The sequence below is a fragment of the Crocuta crocuta genome, unplaced genomic scaffold (genome assembly GCF_008692635.1).
Source record: "Crocuta crocuta isolate KB4526 unplaced genomic scaffold, BGI_CrCroc_1.0 scaffold127, whole genome shotgun sequence".
Classification (NCBI taxonomy): domain Eukaryota; kingdom Metazoa; phylum Chordata; class Mammalia; order Carnivora; family Hyaenidae; genus Crocuta; species Crocuta crocuta.
In genome coordinates this window covers 8,002,268-8,009,549 of record NW_027532008.1, presented here as the reverse complement: position 1 = coordinate 8,009,549, position 7,282 = coordinate 8,002,268, and positions in this window count along the sequence as shown.

Genomic DNA, 7,282 nt, shown 5'->3' with positions numbered 1-7,282 from the left:
TTGCAGTCTGGCTTTTCCACAACACACCCAGACTACCTGCCGCCATCTTGGGAGGCAGGAAGGTAGTTCCGGCTTTGCTGCATGCATACAGCCTACTCCGCCTTTCTTCAGGAATGGTCGCTGGGGTCTTCAGCACAGTCTTCTGAATGTTCTCAACAAAGGGGGATGGAGAAAGAAAAAAAAGAAAGTTGGCAGGAAATACATCAAGATGTTGATATCAGTTCAAATTCTGGTCAATGGGAATCCAGATTCGTGATTTTGTTTTCTTTGTACATATCTGGATTTTTTAAATTTCCAAAACATTTTTTTAAATGTAACAAGAAAAAAATGAGAGAGTACAATGGGTTTCAACTTTGAAGTTAGACAGCCTCCAAACGATGTGTCTTTGGGCAAGTTATTTCATTACTCTAAGACTCAATTTCCTCATCTCTAAAATAGGGATGATAGAGTCATTGTGCAGATTGAATGAAACCATGAGCCCAGTGGTGGACCCTCAAGAAGCTCTTTTAATGAATCAGCCATTGCTTTTATTAAGGGTGACAAACGTTGGTCCTTTGAGGATGGATTTGATTGGTACCAACAAGCCAATCTGTCCATTCCTTTAACAGTTATTGATCAGATGCCTACTGTGTTCTAGGGCTGGAGTGGGACCCTGGGGACACAGCAGTGAATAAGGCAGAAAAAAAAATCCCTGCCCGCACAGAGTTCTCAGTTATAGTACTTTATGACAAGTGTCACCGAGGGAAAGACAGTGCTCTGGGAGCAAGCAGCAGGAGTGGAGCTTGCCTGAGAACGGGAAGGCGGCGCTGAGGAAGGATGTTGCAGCCAGATCACAAGAAGGGTCATCCGGTTAGGGAACGGGGCTTGGGGAGGAGCGAAGACTGAGGACCACCTGAAGCACTAAGCCCAGTATCCTTATACTCTATGGAGATAGACTGGGGAAGGCAATCCTCAAAGAAAGATCCCAGAATTATTTGAACAATGTCCACTTGGAAGAACAACACTCACTTGGCCAGAGAGGGGCTGGGATGTTTGTTTAAAAATAAAAGGACTTTAATTCTGTATCCCCTGTTCTGAGCGCCCGCAATTTCAGAGCAGCACATGCTCTGTTATTCAGAGCTGTCTGTGTTTTTTAGGACTCGAAAGTGGAGTCCCAGATTCCCAGGGGAAAAAATAGAAATAGAAGCATGTATATTTCTGCTTCTCTTGCCAGCTGTTGCTAATTGCTTATGTAAAATACAAGGTTCTTTAGGATTTCCTTTTAGCAGGGAGGAGAGCAAGGCTATAATTGACGGGCGCTAGGGATACTTTGGGTGCCTGTTAGAAGTGAGGCTACAAAGTGCTATGCAAGAATAAGTAATAAAATGGCCTAGTAAGTCTCTCACACACACTTAATATTTTGTGCATGATTACATGGGCACAGAAACAAGCATGGAAGGAACATCCAGTCTGTTAACATCATTTTTGAGGGGTAGGATAAGGGAAAATTAAGGGGTGGGGGTGAAAATCTCAATGACTGAACAGAAAATAATATGGCATAATGACTGCATTACTTACCTATTGCTGTGTAACAAATTTTGCCAAAAACATTCACAGCTTAGGACAACAAAAAATTATTATTTCACAGTTCATTCAGGCCAGGAATCTGGGCAGAGCTGGGTCATCTGGCTCAAGGTCTCATACCAAGGCGTGGGTAAGACGTCAACCGGGGCCGCAATCTCACTCGAAGGCTCAACTGGGAAATGGTCCACTTCAAACCTCACTTGCAAGGTTGTTGACAGGATTCAGTTCCTGGGGGCCGTTGTTGTTACTGTTTGCTTCCTTGCTACATGGGCCTCCCCACAGAGCAGCTTACAACATAGCAGCTGGCTTCCCACAGAAGTGAGCAAGAGAGCAGGAGAGAGCGAGCAAGACAGAACCAGGGCCTCTTTGTAACCCAACCATGAAGATGATATCCCATCACTTTTGCCAAATGCTATTCTTTTGGAGCAAAGCCACTGAGGTCTAGCCCTCTTGAGGAGGGGACAACACAAAGGCATGGTCACTCTAAAGATGTAAACACCAAAGCTGCAGAAGGAGGAAAAGAAGACACGGGTAAGAATGGCTGAGGGTCAGAGAGAGCAGGCCTAGCTCTGGTAAGGGGTTGACCTTATTGTGAAGGGAACTGTCAGTTTCAGGCAGGGGGAGTGACATGGTCAGCTTTGTGCTTTAAATAGCTCAGTCTTGGGGCGCCTGGGTGGCTTAGTCGGTTAAGCGTCCGACTTTCGCTTAGGTCATGATCTCGCGGTTCGTGGGTTCGAGCCCCGCGTCGGGCTCTGTGCTGACTGCCGGCTCAGAGCCTGGAGCCTGTTTCAGAGTCTGTGACTCCCTCTCTCTCTGACCCTCCCCTGCTCATGCTGTCTCTCTCTCTCTCTCTCCTAGAAATAAATAAAAAATATATAAAAATAAATAAATAAATAAATAGCTCAGTCTTCCGAAGCAGGAGACTTCAGAGATCTGAAGAAAACTATAGGAGAAATACTAAAAGAGTAAAGTATCATTGCCTCTGGGCTCTCAGGGAGTTGGAACAGAAGATGATTGTTTTTCATGATGAGCCTATCCATATACACCATTAGTGTTTTCTAACCCTTATATTCATATTACTTTTATTTAAAGTATTTTTTTAGTTTAAAAAAAGCCCAGCAAGATGGGGCGCCTGGGTGACTCAGTCAGTTAAGTGTCTGACTCTTGATCTTGGCTCAGGTCATGATCTCACGGTTCGTGGGATTGAGCCCCACATCGGGCTCTGCGCTGATAGTAGGGAGCCTGCTTGGGATTCTTTGTATCCCTCTCTCTCTGCCCCTCCCCCACTTATGATCTCTCTCTCTCTCTTTCTCTCTCTCAAAAATAAACATTAAAAAAAAAAACCCAGAAAGAATATAAAAAAGAAGCCACAGAAAAGAAATTCAGTTAGCAATCATGTAGTGTAAATGCTACAACAGATGCAGAAGTTGATCCTGTTGGGGGAAGGAGGAGCTATTTGTCACTCCCAGGGCTTCCTTCTGGCTCCTCTCCACCCACTCCCCCCCTTCCTAGGAGTGAGTCCAGTGATTTAAAAGGATAGCCTGACCCTTCCCCCCGCCCTCCACCTTGGGAGCAAGACTGCCCGCAGAGGGCTTGTGTTCCCCATGGCTCTCAGGAAGGGCTAGAGATCAAGCAGCCTCCATGCTGGGTGCTAGGGACCTAAGGTTTCAAAATCACAATCCCTGTCCTAACAGAACTAACAGTTTAGAGGAGGAGACAGCGAAGAGGCATCTAGCCCAGTCTAGGAAAGGTCAAGGAAGGCTTCCTGGATGAGGTGACCTCAACTACGAATGGTGATTCTTTCAAAGAGGTAAATCAAGACAGAGGAACCGGCATGATACTTGGGACAACGGCAAGTAACTCGGTTTTGCTGGACCATAAAGGGCAGGGAAGGGGGGCAGCAAGAAAGGTGCCAGGGCCAAGTAGTGAAGACCTTGCTGTGCCCGGCTAAGGAGCTTGGGCTTTGGGGGTGGAGGTGGGGTGGGCAGAGGGCAAAGGCAAAGAGCCTGTGAAGGACTGTAACAAAAGATGACTTGGCCATGTTTTTACTTTGAGTAATCACTGCAGGGCAGCAATTCATGGGACGGCCTGAGCCCCGGACTATCTGAATTTCTCAGCAACACCATGTCTCCCTAATCTGCCCCCACCACGCTGTCCTCCATCTTGGCCAGGTGAAACGGATTCCCTTCTTCCCAGTGAAATCTCTCTCTCTGCCCACTGCTGTCTGGCTCCAGCCTCCCCAAACGGCAGGCCAGGAATTTCACGTGGCCGGATTCTGATCTAGTAGCAGCTTTGCTCTGTCGACAGTTTCAGCAAAAACTCCTTCACCTCTGCAGGCAATTTAGAGATAGCATTTCTGGAATGGTCTGTGGATAAAGGATGTTGCTGCTCTGGGAAAATTTGTCTCCTGCCAGGAGGAGACAAAGAGCACTGAAATGCTGCCAAAGGACGCCGTCCACAGGGAAGGTCAAACATCCCTCAACGGTTCTTTTCTTTCTTTTTTTTTTTTAAGTCTTGTCTTTTTCCGTCTTTTTCTATCAGCATCAGCTTTATCCCCCCGAGTCCTTTCGGGGAAGGTTAAATGATGCTTCTTGGGAATCTTACTTACTTTACCAAAAATGACACAATCTTGTCGCCTGGAGGGAAAAGGGTACAATGAAGACAGAGGGATGCCCTCAAAGCAGAGCATGTGACAGAGAAGTGTCCTGGGACCTCTCTGAGGACTCCCTCCATTTTCCTCGAATTCCCATGGCTAAGCACAGCAAAACCTGCCCGGTACATGGTTGATATTTAATAAATGTTCTAGTGTGGCACCTGCTTGGCTCAGTCAGTTAAGCGTCTGACTTCGCTCAGGTCATGATATCACCGGTCAGTGAGTTCTAGCCCCATGTCGGGCTCTGTGCTGACAGAGCCTGAAGCCTGCTTCGGATTCTGTGTCTCCCTCTGCTCTCTCTGCCCCTCCCCTCAATCACACTCTGTCTCTGTCTCTCAAAAATGAATAAACATTAAAAAAAAATTTTAATAAAAAGAATAAATGTTCTAGGGAATGAATGAGACTTGTGTAGAACATTAAGTCTACAGTATAAACAGATATCCCGGCAGAAAACCGAATTCCATACCCCCAATGTCACCTTCTTGGGATAGCACTAAAGAGATAGAAGATGTTGGGGCGCCTGGGTGGCTCAGTCGGTTGAGCATCTGACTTCAGCTCAGGCCATGATCTCACGGTTCATGGGTTCGAGCCCCATGTCGGGCTCTGTGCTGACAGCTCAGAGCCTGCTTTGGATTCTCTGTCCTACTCTCTGCCCCTCTCCTGCTCGCACTCTTTCAAAAATAAACATTTAAAAAGAGGGAGAGAGAGAAGTTGTTAAGGGAGAACATCCAGAGGATGCCCTGAGACCTGAGACTCCCTAGCACTATAGGAAGACTTTTGCTTCTCAGGAAGACAGACAGGGGCAAGTAGAATCAGGGCCATGATCACTAAGAAAGGCAGCTGCTGTGCCTCTGCGCCCCCACCCCCACCCCCATGAGGCTGTATCTGCCCTGAGAATGGAAAACACAGAACCCCTACAATTTCTGCTAGAAGCATCTCAAAAAAATCCACTTGCTTGCCCTTCCTATACAGAGGTCTGCTGAAGAATCAAGCTTTGTGCTGTGCCTGGTTCAGACCTGTCAGAAGACACTTAGAATTTTTTTTTTTTTTTTTACAAAAGTGAACCAGTTGAGAGCTCTCTGTTGAACATGAAACTGCACAGGCTACAGTGGAGGGTTAATTAACTTCTTGGAGTTTTCGTTTCTGCGGGTGGGTGGGTTAAGCATGGAGGGTTGTTGAGGTTATTTGCAGCTTAGGGGAACAAAACCAAAGGCTGATAACAAATGCCCTCTTTAACTCAGAAATCAATACAATGGCCCATGTAGTGAATACATCTTACAAGCTGTGTAATCATCACAAGCCTTATGGTAAAAGGTTATATTCTTAGGAGAGTAAAGAAAACCCTTGTGGTTAAAACATTAAATCTCTCAGAGAACCTTTGTCCCTTCTCCGTAAACATTACAGAGAAGTGCTGTCATAATAGCGACACAGCAGATGACTAGATTTGAAATTTTTTTGATGTTTATTTCTTTATTTTTGTAACAGGTGGGGGAGGGAGAGGCAGAGAGAGGGAGAAAGAGAGAATCCCAAGCAGGCTTGGTGCTGTCAGCACAGAGCCTGATGTGGGGGCTTGATCTCATGAACTGAGAGATCATGACCTGAGCCGAAATCAATAGTCAGAGGCTTAACTGACTGAGCCCCTTGATGAATTTGCATCAAATGAACATACCCAGATCAAGAAGGAGAATGTCACTAGCGCCCAAAAGCCCTCCTGAGTCTGCTTCTAGTAACTACCTCCCAAGGACAACTGTTATCCTGACCTCTAACACTCTAGATTGGTTTCCCCTGCCCTTGAACTTTGTGCAATGGGATTACAAAATATGTATTCCTTTTTATGTTTGCCTTCCTTACTGATCAGTATATTTATAAACTACGTCCATGCGGTTGCATTTAGTTGTAGATACTTTTATGGCTGTTCAGTAGTCCCCTGAGTGAATATACAATTTATCTAGCCTACTGTAGATGGCCATTTGAGATGTTTCCACTTTCCACAATGTGGAATAGCGCCAGTACAAACATTCTTGGGAAAATACGTATGCATTCCTGTGGGCCTATACCTAGGAGTGAAAGTATCAGGTCTCCATTTAATGTATGTATTAGTTTCAACATGTTTCAATTCACCAATTCAAAATGCTTCACAATGAAGCATTTGGCAGTTGCCTCATTTTTACACGCAAGCCTGCTATTCCGACTTTCTCCACAGTGTGGAGCCAGGGCTGTCCTGAAAGACCCGAGGGAGCCCTGAAATAAATGGATTAGGCTGTGCCTATTAACTCAAGCACTGTCTCTGCCTGGAAGCTCACCCCCTCACACAGAGATACATGACCACACCTACCCAAACATTTTACATATCTACCAGCCTTAGGGGTAAGGAATAGAGCCATCCCTGATTATCGGAACATTCAAAAACTGACAGCACCACCAAATATACCTCCTTCGCCCAGAGATGGCTTCATCTCTTGTTAAAGAATAACTCACTGACCAAATACATTATGTAGACCTTGTTTGGATCCCAATTTGAGTAACATAAAGCAGAATAAAACAGTGGAGAAATCTGAATATCAACTGTGTAGTGAATGATATTATGGAGTTAATGTTAATCTCTTTAGAGATGATAACAATATTGTCTATGTTTCTTTACAAAGAATGCTTACCTCTTAGAGATAGATACTAAAGTATAAATAAAATAATGTAGTCTGGGTTTTGCTTTCAGGTAATAGGGGCAGTGTTAGCAGGAAGGTGTAAATGGATTTAAAAAATGGCTATTTATTGGTAATTGTTAAAGCTGGACAATGGGTATATGGGGTTCACTGTATTATTCTATTTTTTGTGTATGTTTGAAATTTCTCATTAAAAAAAGTCAAGAAAAGGAAAGAAAAAAGAAGTCACTCAGAACAAATCCCTTTATCAGCCATTCCTAACAGTGGATTTGGGGAACACAACTCTGCCATTGTGACTTAGAGCAAGTTGTTCCATGTCTTGGGGCCTCAGTTTACTCATCTGAAAAATGTAAACTTTGGGTGGGAATTCTCTTGGGGAGTCCTAGGAGGCTGACAGGACTGTGGG